Below are 15,518 nucleotides of genomic sequence, written 5' to 3'. Positions count from 1 at the left end.
CTCAGAACGATTGAAGAGCCTCCCCGCTGCTAAGGAAATATGGAATATTTATGGCCTCCCTCGATCAGAGATACAGAGACCATTGAACCAGCCTATGCTGGCATCTTTCACTGCTTCCTTTTACAAAGTACTAGAACTTGCTTACAGAAGATTGCCATCCTGGAGCAGATCAATGATCCATCAAGTCTGGCCTGCTGCTTCCAGCAGTGGCTAAAGCTAAGTGCCTCAGAGAAAGGCATGCCTCCAACTTCTCTAATGGCCCTAATTATGTCATAAACCCACCCAAACTTCATTTAGAGACAGTTACATTTGCACACCTCACTAGCGCCAATCCTCAGAAGCAGGGAAATAGCAAGTGAAGAGAAAAGTCTTCTCCATTCCTTGCCTCTTTCTCATGGCCTACCACACTGTTAACACTGCTCATGCCACACTCCGAGGCTGCATAAGGCTTTTGCTTCGACCTCAAATAGATGAGGGAAAACCATACATGCAGCTGAGGCAAACAGCCAAAAGTGACTTTTTCCTCTCATTTTCTTTCTCTTTCCACCCCTTTTTTCCAGCTTCTCTCAGTGAGAAAAGGGGGAAAGAGGAATTTAATATTGAGAAAATGGGATGGGGGGGGTCCCACCAAAATGAAATCAAATTGGAGCTAGAAGATTTTTCTACACACAAAATTTCAAAATGATTCATCAACAAATGTAGTAAAAGATCTGAAATGAAATGAAAAATCTTTGGTTTTATTTTAAATGTTTCTGTGAAACACGCCTACCTTTTGACAACTCTCACATTGCCCATTGATGTCTTTGAGTCATCCCAACTCATTTTAGGCCAGATCTACACTACACTACTTAACAAGGTCATACTTGTGACGGGTTCGGTCACAGAGACCCCCTTGGGACTGTCACCTGATGTGCTGAAATGACCTCGGAGCCTGTTTTCCCTGCCAGCTTGGGACTCCAGAACCCTGCCTTGCTGAGCCAGACATGCTAGCCTGCTGCAACACAGACCCAGAGTCTGGTCCACGCCCCCAAAGCTGCAGATTTAACTGAAAACAGCAGGTTACCTATCTCCAGCACCCAGACACCCAGTTCCCAGTGGGATCCAAACCCCAAATAAATCCATTTTACTCTGTATAAAGCTTATGCAGGGTAAATTCATAAATTGTCCACCCTCTATAATACTGATAGAGAGATATGCATAACTGTTTGCTCCCCCAGGTATTAATCACTTCCTCTGGGTTTATTAATAAATAAAAGTGATTTTATTAAGTATAAAAAGTAGGATTTAAGTGGTTCCAAGTAATAACAGCCAGAACAAAGTAAGTCACCAAGCAAAATAAAGCAAAAACATGCACGTCTAATACATTAAGAAACTGATTACAGGTAATATCTCACCCTCAGAGATGGTCCAATAAGCTTCTTTCACAGACTAGACTCCTTCCTAGTCTGGGCCCAATCCTTTCCCCGGTACAGTCCTTGTTCGTGCCAGCTGACATCTCAGGCGGTACGCAGGGGTTTTCTCATGACTGGCAGCCCCCTTTGTCCTGCTCCACCCCCTGTTATAGCTTTGGCACAAGGTGGAAATCTTTTGTGTCCCCACCCCTCCTTCTAAATGGAAAAGTACCAGATTAAGATGGATTCCAGTATCATGTGACATGGTCACATGTCATTGTAAGGCCCCTAGTCTCCATTCTTCCTAGGTTAGCCCACATGTACACAGAAAGGTTTGCAGGTAAATAAACCATTTACAACCAATTGTCCTAGTCAATGGGAGCCATCAAGATTCTAAACCACCATTAATGGCCCACATGTTGCATAATTACAATAGGACCTCAGAGTTATACTTCATATTTCTAGCTTCAGATACAAGAATGATACATGCATACAAATAGAAGGAGTATATTCAGTAGGTTATAACCTTTGTTATGATACCTTACAAGAGACCTTTTGCATAAAGCATATTCCAGTTGCATCATATTCACACTCATAAGCATATTTCCATCAAACACGTGGAGTGCAACATCACAATACTCCTGTTATGGCATTACTTATCAAGGACAAACTCCTGTTATCACTGCAAAGGCCAATGTAACTAGGAGAGAGTCAGAGGGATTCTGTTCTGCTTCATGCATTTTGAATGGGACTGATTGAAAAACACCTGTTGCAACCTATTTTTGACAGAAAATTGGATTTTTGACCATAAGTCAAGAAGTGTCTGCTTTTCTCAAAACAAAAGAAAGAAAGAAAGAAAGAAAGAAAGAAAGAAAGAAAGAAAGAAAGAAAGAAAGAAAGAAAGAAAGAAAGAAAATGTTTTCTTTGTTTAAACTGAAAGCAAAAAACTTTTTGGTTTCAAGCCAAGCATCTTTTGGGATTCAACCCATCAGCCCAAAAATGAAGATCTGGAGGAGCCAGAAGTTTTGTTTTTTCAATGAAAAGTCAACTTTTTCTGCAGAAGAGTTTGCCGAAAATGAGTTTTGTTTAATTTTTCATCAAAATTTTCCAGTGGAAAACAAAGCTCTGACCAGTCCTAATTAGGAATAAGATTGTCAGGTCTGTTGGCAGGACTTTGCCATGGGAGTTAAGGATGCCCCACATAAGACAGGAAGAGTGTAGCCAGGCAGTGTTTGCAGCCCTGGCAATTACAGGATACCGAGAGCTTGCAGCAGGGTGTGATATCAGGAATCTGCACTTCCACTGCTGTAACTCCACGTACTTCTATAAAGTTACTTCTGATTAGCACCAGCTTGAGGTCAGCGTCAAGCCCTCTATACTGGAAAACCAAGACAACCTGCAAATTCTCAGAAGACAAATCTGTTTACAGGAGATTTTGAGATTGGATGAGCATGAAAACTTCGGATCCAACCCCTTTTGGTCTAGCGATCACATGCTTCCTGCCCCTCAGGCATTGCATGCTGATGTGAACTGAACCTTCGAATTTTCGGAAACGGGTGTTCTGCTATAAAAATGGACCAAGCCTCCAAGGGATGATGTGGGATGCCAAGATGGAACCAGACACTGCTACATGATGGAAATAATGACGCCAGTTCTGCCCGCTAACCAGGGCTGGAAAAATCTGCTTCTAAACCAGGATGGGCTTGTGGTTGTACAGAAACTTTGCCCCGGTTCAAAAGAAAATGAATGCTGCATCCTTCCACACCAGAGCCAACACCGACGGAAGAGCAAGTTGAGTGTCCATGGAGGATTTGATCTGTCTGGGAGCCTTACCGGTTATTTTTCAGTGCAGTGGAGCTGCGTCTTCCGACTGCTTCTGCAAAGGGCTGGGTGAAATCTGCCCTGGCTTTGGGAACTATGGTCAGAGGTCACAGGATGCCATTATGACATCATTCTGGGCAATGTTCTGGGCCTCATATCATATAAAGGGCCAGGATCTGAGCTCAGTGATATCAGTTTCAATCTGAGGCAGCAGGTTGATTCGGTAAATAGGGCATAAAGATCTGGCTTCTCTGCTACTGATCTGCTGCGACCTTGGGCAAGCGGCTTTCTCACCTCTTTCCCTTTCCACCTTTTGTTTGTCTTGCCTATTTAGACTGTCACCTCTTCGGGACGGGCCCTGTCTTCTGCTGCGTGTATATCCAGCATCTAACACAATGGGACTTTATCAGCCAATTTAATAATATTTTCAGGGAGATCATGAAGATCCAAGTCTTGCATCTGAGCTATGAGTCTCACAAGACCCTCCCTGCAGATGCTAGCAACAATAGGACCGTTTGCAGGCGTCCTGTCCTAGAGGGTTCTGCATGGCTGTTAAAGAGCTGCTGCACGCCGCACTAGAGGTAGATGAAGCGATTCCTTTATTAAAAGTGGTTTTAAACCACTTTGGGATTATATGGGCACACCCGTGCTTTGTAAATGAGAGCCGCCATTGTTTATGACTATCTCCGCGTTACAGAGCAGGTGTCCTCAAGGGATCTTCCGGCGACGTTCTGTCTGGCAAGTGATTCTCACATGGGTGGAGCTGGCCCTTTATGAGCTCCGAGTGGGACTTTTATTGAACACCAAGTGTTCCCTGAATTGGACACTCAACCCTCCAGAGTCCCAGCGTGCTCCCCACCGACCACAGGCTTTCCGAATGTTACTGGTTATTACAATGAGGGATGGACCCAAACCAAAGTCCTGGATCCAAGCGTCTCCAAGCTTTGGGGGAAGTCCAGACCCAGATGCAAGTTGGTTCCTATTTCGCTAATAGACTGAACCACAACCCTGGAGCCAAATACTCCTGGGGAATTATGACTCTGGGTCTGGAGTAGCTCATGCCTGTTGCCTTGCCCTCCGTGTTGCCCATTTGCCAGTTTCGACCCTCTGTGGCATGCAAGCATACGGTTAGATCGTGCGTGCTCTGACTGAGGCACTGTGTGTTTGACAGTGACAAACCCAAGATTTCTTTGTCTTAGAAGAAGGGAAGGTGTCTTATTTAATTAATTAATTTTACTGGATCTGGGTCAGGTCCACCTTTCCTTGTAAACACGAAAGGCTATTGTATAAGGGTCACCAGTGAAATGCAGCCACTTCTGGGGAGGCACACAGAGGGAGTTTAACAGCACAGGCGACACTACACCACACTTTAAGGCAGCAAGTCAGGATGTTTGACCTCGAGAGACCCGGGCTGACATCGGCTGAAGGGGGGATAGAGGAGATGAAAAACCCAAGTGTAACTGAAACGTGACAAAAACTCTCCCTGTTTGTTAATTTCATGAGACTGCTGGAAGGAAGCACAAAAAAAGTTCTTTGATTTCAACGGACACCATTTCACTCGGTGGTTTTATTTCTCCGTGTTCTTCCTCCTTGTTTATTTCTGCCATGCATTGATACGACAGATCAGACATTTGGAGGAGTGTGGCATGCACATCTTGTCATAGGAACAAGATCTTCACAAGGAAAACCGAAACGCTAATAAATCAGGAGGAAAGCCGAAGGGTGAGAAACAAAAGGAGAACAGAGAAGAACTGACAATGCTATCGTTGTTCAACGTTCTTCTGAGTCACCATTAATTATTTAAGATATTCATCTGCTGGCACCCAGAACCCATCAAAAGGAGTGATCCAAGCTTTTCCATCGCCAGACAAACTTTCCTGGTCTTAGGGGAGGGGAGGTTGTATGGGAAACTGCTTTTATTACAGCTTGCTTTCCAAGGAGGGAAAATGCTGCTTGCTACATTTTGTAGGTCCTACAGTAATATGATGGCTTTGTCTGTGTACTGATTTGTAGAGTTTTAAGGCCAGAAGGGACCACTGTGATTCGCTAGTCTGACCTCTCGCCTAACACAGGCCAGAGAACTGCCCTCCTTAAATTCCTGGTCGATGGTGTTGCCCTGTAGTGGCTGGGCCAAAGAAAGCACAAAGGAAAGAGGGAGAGTAGGAAGCTCGTGTGCTTTTGTGGACAGGGCACTGGCTGAGCTCAATATTTGGAGACCGGCTGCAGTGTGGTAGAGCGAAATGGGCACTCAGTTTGGACTCAGGAGGCTTGGAGTCTTCCCTCAGCTCTGCTGCTGACCTACTGCGTGACCTTGGTCAAGTCACTTCCTCTCTCCATGTCTCTGTTTCCCCTCCCATCCGGGGTCTTTAATATCTGGATTGCAAGCTCTGCAGGGCAGGGGTCATCCCTATGTGTATGTACAGGAGTAGCCCCATCAAGGGGCTAGTTAGGCATGTGCTCAGGTAGCTTATTTAGAGGCCAGATGAGCACAAACCCTCCCACGCTCACGCAGGGCTCTCTGAACTGTTGCCAGCAGCTTTTTCTTTTTCTTTCTTTCTTTCTTTCTTTCTTTCTTTCTTTCTTTCTTTCTTTCTTTCTTTCTTTCTTTCTGACAAACAAATAAGCCAGAGGGCCCTGGGAGCTGCTAGCCGTGTGCTTTTGTGGACAGGGAGAGGGGAGGTTCTTTTCTCTGCCTTATGCTCCCGCTAATTAACTTGGGAGTTGCGAGTAGCCAGGCCATTAATATAACATAAGGGTTCGAAATAGCCATCCCATCCCTTCCCCTTGGACTTGGCGAGAGAGCAGGTACCTGGCCGAGCAGTGCAATGAACCGGAGCGGCATCGGGAAGGAAATTCAATCTGCTGCAAAAGACGTGCTGGCTTTTTCCATCCTCCTTCAGCTGCTGTACCCCTCTGCCTCCAGATCCTTCTATCCACCTTTGTGTATTTTCTTCCTCTTTTTGTTTCCCGTCTCCCTTCCAGGCCAATGTCCCCATCACATCCCCCCTACTCGCTGTCACCTGTATCCCCCATTGTCCTTTCCCTTCTGCCCCATTGGTGCTGGACAGGCATGTGGATTCCAAGGCCAGCAGGGACCATTTGTGATCATCTGTGGCCTGGCTTACCTCCTGCGTGACCCAGACCACAGATCTGCCCCAGAATTATCCCTAGAGCAGAGCTTTTAGAAAAACACCCCAGCTTGATTTAAAAACGGTCAGTGACGGAGAATCCACCATGACTCTTGGTGAATGGTTCCAATGGTTAATTACGCCCGCTGTTAAGAATTACGCCTTATTTCCAGTCTGACTTTGTCTAGCTTCACCTTCCAGCCATCGGATCGTGTTAGACCCGTCGCTGCTAGAATGAAGAGCCTATTATTAAATGCTAGTTTCCAGCCCCAGGGCTTGGGACTTCAGCCGTGTGGCACGGGCTGGGCCCAGTGGGATGCAGCGTGGCTGCCATGGGTTTGAAAATATTTACCAGACCTCCGCTCCGGACAGCTCCAGCTGAATTGAAGCCCTGCTTGTTCCCCAGTGTTAAATACTCGTAGATCTTTATAGACTGTTAACAAACCTTCTCTTTGTTAAATGAAACAGATTGAGTCTCTCACTATCAGGCAGGTTTTCTAGTCCTTTCATCATGCTCAGGGCTCTTCTCTGGACCATCTCCAGTTTATCAACATCCTTCTTGAACTGTGGGCACCAGAACTGGACGCAATATTCCAGCAGCGGTCGCGCCAGTGCCAAACACAGAGGTAAAATCACCTCTCTACTCCTACTCGAGATGCTCTGGTCTATACATCCAAGGATCGCATTGGCCACAGTATCACACTGGGAGCTCATGTTCAACTGATTATCCACCATGACTCCCAAATCTTTTTCACTAATTTGCCAGATAGAGTCCCCCACCCTGTAAGTATGGCCTGCATCCTTTTACCGAGATGTATATATTTTCCTTTAGTGATATTAAAATGCATATTGTTTGCTTGCACCGGGGATCCAGATTGCACTGAATCTGTGACCTGTCCTCTTCATTATTTACCACTCCCCAATGTCTGTGTCATCTGCAGGCTTGATCCGTGATGATTTTATGTTTTCTTCCAAGTCATTGATAAAAATGTTAAGTAGCTTGGGGCCGAGAACTAATCCCTGTGGGACCCCACTGGAAACACACCGCGCTTGACGACAAGTCCCCATTTACAATAACATTTTGAGACCTGTCATTTAGCCAGTTTTTGATCCATTTAATGCGTGCCATGGTAATTTTATATCAGTCCAGGTTTTTAATCAAAATGTCATGTGGTACCAAGTCGAGCACCTTAGAGAAGTCTAGACAGGATCTATTTTCCATAAACTCACGTTGATTTGCATTAATTACATTACCCGCCTTTAATTACTTATTAATCAAGTCCCATGACGGCTGCTTTCTTATCTTGCCCAGGCATCTTCCCTCTTGCCTCTTCACCACCTCCCCCTGATCTCCATTCTGTCTCTCTGCCCCTTTCCCTCTCCTTCTGCCTGCCACCCCTGAAGCCCCCCATCCCCTCAGATCCCACCTCTCTCTCTCTCTCCCTCCCCTCAGTGGGGCCTCTTCTCTCCACATGTCCTCTCCTTTTCCCCCAGGGGGTGCTGTGGTGGAGAGAGGTCAAGTTTCCTCTTCTCTCCAGCTCCAGTGGTTGTGGGTGTGTTTATATAAAGGGGACAGGTTCCCACTTCCTCCTCCCCCAGTACCATCTCCCCATTCCTCCCCTCGTGGCTGGAGGTTGCCATAGCAGCTCAGGGAAGATTTGACTTGGCTGGACGATGGCGGGGAGCTCACAGAGCCCACCGTGCTGTTGGTTACAGATTGGGTGGACCCATCACACAGTCACTCATCGGTCGCCCTGTCAGAGGCTCTGTTATGCTCCATCTGACAGAGGCATCTACCCCTCCTCTCCCCGAGTTCACTTAGTCCAGTGCCTGGCCCAGGCGGGCTGCCAGTGATGCTCAGTGGGTCTTTTATGATGCCATAACTTGTCCTCTGAGCACTGAGCTGAGAATCCACAACCCCATCTGCCCTTGAATGCAAGTCGCTGGGGTGGGGTGGGGTGGGGTGGGGGGGTTTCATTACTCACTGATCACCTTCACCTTGATATGATTGCAGGTATCACGGCTGCCTTGTATTGCTGAGCTGAGACCCCCGCGAAAGGCTGGGATGGTTCCAGCATGTCCTTGTTGCTCTGAGAATGAGGTGCCCACATGCTGCAGTGGTGAGCATGCTGTACCAGCCTACAGAGGGTGCTGAGATCATACGCATCTGTGAACCCTCTGGGAAGGGGATACAGCCCCACACAGATCGGCCCGGCACAAACTGGACCAAGCACACAACTAATATAATTGAGAGGGGAGTAGCGAGCGGCATCTGAACTAGCGTAAAAAGTTCTGCCCATCCCCTTACCCAGCTTGATTCCTGAGAGCTAGCTGAGAGGTGGGTCAATTCTGTGTCCTCCTTACTACGTGTCAGGGACTTCAGCCTGGAGTTCACGGCATGCAGGGCGGCTGAGCAAAGACAGTGAGCTCTTGGATGCTGAGATCAGCGAAAATTGGGACAGAGAGCAAAGGATCCTGACCTCTCCGTTGGTGTGAGCGCGGGCAATGGGGATAGAGCGGAGGCAATGACAAGGGAGAACAGGCGAGAGGACGTGCTGAGGCTGAACGTGGGGATCTGAACGCCCAGCAGCAATTTCTTAAGTGGCAGAAATATTTCTCGTCTATGCACCGCTTGAAATTCCTCCCCAAGGTGCAGTGGGGAGGAGTGGGGGCAGGAGCTGAGATGGAGGGACAGAGGCTGGTAAAGAAAGGTGCTCTGGGGCAGGCCTCCGAATGGTATTAAATCAATGAATGGCCTGTGGCCCGTGGGAGAAAATCTGCTTCTGCCTGAAATAAGAATGCAGCATTTATGTGCAGGGGGCAGTACCCAGAGTCCATTCCCTGTGGGCACTGAAATGCATGCCAGGTTCTGTGCCCAAGAATCATAGAATCTCAGGGTTGGAAGGGACCTCAGGAGGTCATCTAGTCCAACCCCCTGCTCAAAGCAGGACCAAACCCAACTAAATCATCCCAGCCAGGGCTTTGTCAAGCCTGACCTTAAAAACCTCTAAGGAAGGAGATTCCACCACCTCCCTAGGGAACCCATTCCAGTTCTTCACCACCCTACTAGTGAAAAAGTTTTTCCTAATATCCAGCCTAAACCTCCCCTTCTGCAACTTGAGACCATTACTCCTTGTTCTGTCATCTTCTACCACTGAGAACACTCTAGATCCATCCTCTTTGGAACCCCCTTTCAGGTAGTTGAAAGCAGCTATCAAATCCCCCCAAGGCTGCACCAGAGTCTCTCCTCAGGGACAGAGAAACCACTTCAAGTCCTTTTTTACTGGATCTTTATTGCACAAAGATTAACAGCAAAATATCCAGAACAAGTGGCCGACATGGGGTTCTGTCTGTCAGTATTTAAAAAGCCACAGCAAGGAGTGCCAGAAAGATTTTAGCATCACCCTCTCTTTTCTTGCCCCAAACTGAAATGCCAGGGAAGGGATGGTGGGACCAGACAATGCCCTTGTGTGCACATGCAGACTGATGCTCAAGCATCAAAGAGCAGAGCCTTTGGGAAATTAATGACGCAAGAGGGACTCTGAATGCCAGGATCACAGTCCATCTTTGATTCCGAGGGTAGATTTTCAATAGCACTCAGCACTGGCCTAGCTCCACTTCCGTTGACGTCAATGGTAAAACGCTAAGAGCTTTTGAAAACCTGGCCGATGGCCAAGGTACGAGGAAGTTAGATTCCTGGCTCTGACAGTGATTCTCCAGGTGGCCTTGACCACATCACTTCATTTTCTGGGCCTCGGTTTCCCACATTGTAAGATGGGGGTAATGTTACTTGCTCGCCTTCGTAATATGCACTAAGCTCAACAGCTGCAAAGCCCTGTCTCGGAGCTGAGGACGGTTACATGTTCCTCCTGACACTGCTTCAGGAGCCAACACGTCTCCCCTCAAAGAGTCCGAGGCGCATCCCGTCTCTGGCGTTTTGTGCCTGCTTATGATGGGCTCTTGGTTCCGGACCCTGACTCACGCATCCTCTTCCTTGTGCTCTTCCAGTTCACGCTTTGAAATGATTCCTCACCCACAAGAACAGGTGCTGACACAGTGGCCGTAATCCTTTCCCCTCTTGCGGGGTCTCGGGGCCCAGGCCTGGATGTCTATACGGCAATTTGATAGCCCCGCACCCCAGGGCCGTGCAGTGTAGACGTACCCAATGAGGCCCTCGGTTAATCCCTAGCATAGGTGCAGCATAGAGAATGCAAGGCAAAGCTTCTCCCCCCCCTCGATCCAGACTTGGAGAGAACCAGGTCTAGGAGTGAGAAGGGCATTCAGAATGCATGCCCCGTTCCGGCTTCTGCCTTTCTGCTCAGGCTCCCTGTGTGTGTGTCAATTAGCACCAGCTGGGATGGTGTCTATTTGGACACCTGCATGCTAGGAACCAGACTGAGATCCACCAACCCATTTCACATAGGCCATCAAACAGCTGCCAGCTAGTAATGACTTTCCATCACCGCCGACCTGGGCCATATTCGAACCAGTGACCTGGAGGTGAAACGCCCATCACCAATCTGCCGGACCAGCTGTCGGCATCATTGCTAATCAGTGGCTCCATCCCGGCGAGGTCCATCAAAGACACTGTAAGCCCCCACGTGCCCATCACAGGCAGATGAGACTGCAAAGGACAAAGATATTAAACTGATGGGTGGGAGACAGAAACCTTCCCTTCCAGTGGCGATAAAAGGGTTGATTTTTATCATCGTCATCATGATGATGTTGATTTCATTTTAAATGCTTATCCGAGCTGCCCAAGGGAAAGACGGGGGAGAGGCAGATCAGAGGATGTGATTCATTCGTCCAGCGATGTGCCCACAAAAATGTAATTTACATCAGCGTAAAAATAGCCTGATTCCGTCTGGTTTTATTTTATTGTTAAAAAGCAGGTTATTGAAACATTTATTTAACCCATTGTGAATTTAGCACCGGTGGAAAAGTACCAGACTGGCGGCCCTGGAGAATGAAGGCCACCCATATACCATGGTGAGGGGCTCACATACTACAGTGAGGAATGACCTTATGAACAACTAGGCAAAGAGTAACCTAGATATGAATCCACACAAATCCATTCAATGTTACTGGAATATGTGGAAGTTCTATGAAGTTCTACACTGTACCTGGGAAAGGATTTGGCTACACAGTTTTTTGTATTAATATAAATATATTGGGTTTGGCAGCAGTGTAGCTAACGTATGCTCTAGGAGCTAGCACGCTGGCCGGAGACCAAGGATTAGTCGCTGCTTTGAGATGTTGGGTAAGTCTCTGTGCCTCAGTTTCCCTATTTGTAAAAGGGAGATAATGATACTGACCTCCTCTGTAAAGCACGTGGAGAGGCACTGATTTAAAGGGCTCTATAAGACCGAGGCATTATTACTATTAAAGTGTGGACACAGTTATACCCGTACAAAGGTGCTTATACATGTCTGGGACCTTTATACGGGTTATATTTGCATCCGCTCTCAGGGGTTGCACTGATTTAACTCTGGCCACGTAAAATCATGCCCCTAACTGAAATAGTTAACTGGGGGCGACACTGTGTGTAGAGCGGGGCCTATCCAAAATAATGGGGCAGATGCAGAGGAGGGGCTGGCAGATCAGCACAAACAACAACTCGCAGACAGTTGCGGGAATAAAAACGGCCTGTGTAGGCGGCTGTCATGCATAGACTCCTTTGAGTCATTGCTTTGGAACAGTCATACAGCTGCTGGGCTTTGGGAACGTCGGATGTACCACACCCACCTCACTGCTGACTTACCGAGGTCACCCAGCAGGCCAGGGAGAGCCTCTATCCACTAGGCCGCTCTCCAGGGACATACATTCACAAGCCAGCAGGAGATCCGAGAAACCCCCTAGTAGACAATCCAGCCTAATGCGGAGTCACCCTCCTGTATCATCTGAGGGCAGACCTGGGACCCCCGATGCCTTTATCAATGTGCAACCTACACCCTCTTACGCATCGCCTCTGCTTTCGGCTTGGTGAGTCCCACATCAGAGGCAGGTAGGGAGGGCTCCCTCTTCTGACCCATGTTGTGGCCACCTCGTCCTCTCATGGCTCCAGCTGCTTCTAACCCTTTTCAGAGGAAGTTATGCTCTCGGAGGGTGTGTCTAGACTGTAATTGCAGGGTGTGAATACCAGAGCTACTTTATGAAGCACACGCTGCTACAGCCTCGCAGCTCTGGTAGCTGAGCCAGCTACATTAAAACTACCTTGAGCCTTTCAGCTCAAACTAGACTTCTCATGAGATTCTCAGGCCGCCAGCCCCACTTCCCTCCCTCAGCTTTGAGCCGGTTTCTCCTTTGGCAAAGCTCTCAGGAGCTCCGGCTGGAGTTTTGCTGAGGGGACATCAGAATTTGACCTTTTGTGATTGGTCCACTTCAAAACAGGGGCCCCAGGGTTCTAGAAATGATACGTGCATACAAATGGGCACGGTCCGTTGCCACGCCATTACGGCAGCCTCCTTTGGGCACAGTCGGACGTGTGCATGCTCAGCGCTGGCGCTGGTCAGAAAATGGTCCCCGACACGGTTTTCCATTTATCCACTATTTTTTGCAAAAATGTGCCGATGTGGGCGAAAGTTGGTTTAGAGCAAAAATTTGATTTTTTTAAAAAAAATATCCAAATGTCCTTCACCATTTCTGAATGGAAAGTCTGGACTTGTCATTTACCAACACTTTACATCCTGAAATTAGGGCGCCCAAGTGATTAAAATAATGAACCGTGATTAATCATACGGTTCAACAATAATAAAATACCATTAATTTAAATACTTGTGGATGTTTCCTACAGTTTCAAATATATTGATTTCAGTTACAACACGGAACACAAGGTGTTCGGTGCTCACCTTATATTTATTTTTATAACAAATATTTGCAGGGTAAAAAACAACAGTATGTTTCAGTTCACCTGCTACAAGTACTGTACACCTAGTACACAAGCACACCTAATACAAAGTCCTGGAGCTCGGGCCTTAGTTTGATTTCTGAACATTTGAGCTTTAACCGGTTCCTAATCTACTGAAACTCACCCATAAAACAGCACCTAACTCTCAGAGAACACTTTTCATCAGCAGATCTCATAGGCCTTTTACAGATGGGGAAACTGAGGCATGTCGCGGTGAAGTGACTCACCCAAGGCCACGCAAAACTTTCAGTAGCAAAGCCCAGACAGAACCCAGCTTTCCTGAGTCCCAGGCCAGGGTTCCCTCCACTAGGCCTTGCACCACTTTAAACCAGAATAAGCATGTCAGCACAGCCCTTTGCACTGATTTAAGTAAACTGGTTTACAATCACACCTTAAATTAAACTATTGCACCTCTGCCTCTATAGGAACCCCTTTGAAGGATGCCGTGGGCTCAGGAACTCATCTCTTGCTTAAATGAGTTTTCCCTGGCTGGCCTGAAAGCAAAGGCGAAGAAGAATTCTCTGAGCCAGTGAGTGGTCACTTCATCCATCCTGCTCTCCATCCTGGTGTTGCAATGGAAACTAAGTCACATGAGTGTGTAATTAACCCTTCTTCTCACTTAAAGTGCTGTTCAGGGAGTTTGATTCCCAACCTCCATTTATGGCTATTGATTTCAGCACTTCTTATTACCGAGGTAAGTGACCTGTAAACAGAGAGGCAGCTGGTGGGTTTATCAATCTCGCTCAGATAATTAGTAATTTAGGAAGTCGAGGGAGGAAATATACTTTGTGGCATTCAGAAAAATTTGCTTAAATGGCAATTATCTGCCATCCATTCCGGCTAAAGACTGAATCCAGCCCAGGATTTCTCCAGCGCTAGTCCAGGAATAAAGTCTGTATTGAAGAAGGGATTATTTCAGCCCTTTACTGGGTTTGCAAATCAGGGGAGAAGACCATGAACTGGAGTGAAGTACCCACCCGGAATGGACTCTGGCTGCAGCCCATAGGCAGTGCCACAAGCCAGCCGATGAATCATTTTGAAGCCCCCATCTAGCGCTAGTGAAAATCTTGGGCTTGACTTTGCTCCCACTGAAATTAGCAGGGTTATGCTAATGGTTTTAATGGGAGCAGGGAACTGGTCCCCTGGTTCTATCGCTCTGTTTTAGGGTTTGTAATGTTGCCCTGCACTGCAGTGGCTAAACGCCTTCTACCTACAACGGGTGGATAGCAGCAAAGGCCCAGATCCTCAAACACAGGGGAGCCCAGCCCAACCGCCAGCCCATGGGCCATCCATGGCCCACCAAAGCATTTAATAACGCCCGTGGCCTGCCTCAACACAATTAACTAACGGCCGATTCCCTAGCAGTTTGCTGTCGTGTTTACATCATTTTAGTTTACACACGTGTGTAAACAGACAATCCTGCACGTAGAAACAACCTGGCTAAATACACAGGAAATAAGCCGAAGTTAAAATAGACGTCAATACAGCTGACCTTAAATCTTATTAAAATATGTAGAATCTGTTCAGCCCACACAAGCCTGTGCTTAGTTTATGATGGAGCTCCTGTGGGGTAAGACTGGGCACCTCTGCTCATAGGTGTTTGGATACCTATGGGAGTTAAGGGCTTAAATACCTTTGAGGATTTTGGACTTCATGGAGTCTCCGGCACATCTCCCTTTGGGGGCTATACAATGCTCTGCTTGGGATGGGTTTATTGTTTACATGGAGAGGGTGGGGGTAGGAGCTGATGAGGGGAATATCGTTCTGGGACGATGGCAAAGCTTTAGCAAAGAGGAAGGTTTGGCACCATCTCCTAAAGGTGGTCAGTCACGGGGTTCATCTCCTCCGCTCCAGATTTTCAGTCCACAGCTGGATCCCCTGATTCACGACTGCTCCGTCCTCAGCTCTCGTGTACTTGGTCCTGGGCTTTGGGGCCATTGTCCTAGGGGAAGGCAACGATCTTTGTGGGCCACAGGTAGAGATGCTCTGTCTAAGGCAGCTGGAATACTTAGATGGCCTTTGTGGCAGGGACCGTGTCTTTGTTCTGCGTCTGCACAATGGGGTCTTGGCTGAAGCAGGAGAAGGGACAGACTGGAGCAGTAGCAGTCAGTCAGAGCTACCAGGCAACTGGGAGGATCCCCAGCAAGGTAGAAACTCTGAGTAGACTGGAGCAGCTATATACCTACCTCAAGGGGGAAGGGGTCACCTGGTTAGATCTTTGCTTGGGCATTGGCTGGACCCGCAGATGACTCATCAGGCTCAGAATACTAG

Source organism: Mauremys mutica, chromosome 19 (assembly GCF_020497125.1).
Source record: "Mauremys mutica isolate MM-2020 ecotype Southern chromosome 19, ASM2049712v1, whole genome shotgun sequence".
NCBI classification, from domain to species: Eukaryota; Metazoa; Chordata; order Testudines; family Geoemydidae; genus Mauremys; species Mauremys mutica.
Note: the sequence above shows the minus strand (reverse complement) of the source record.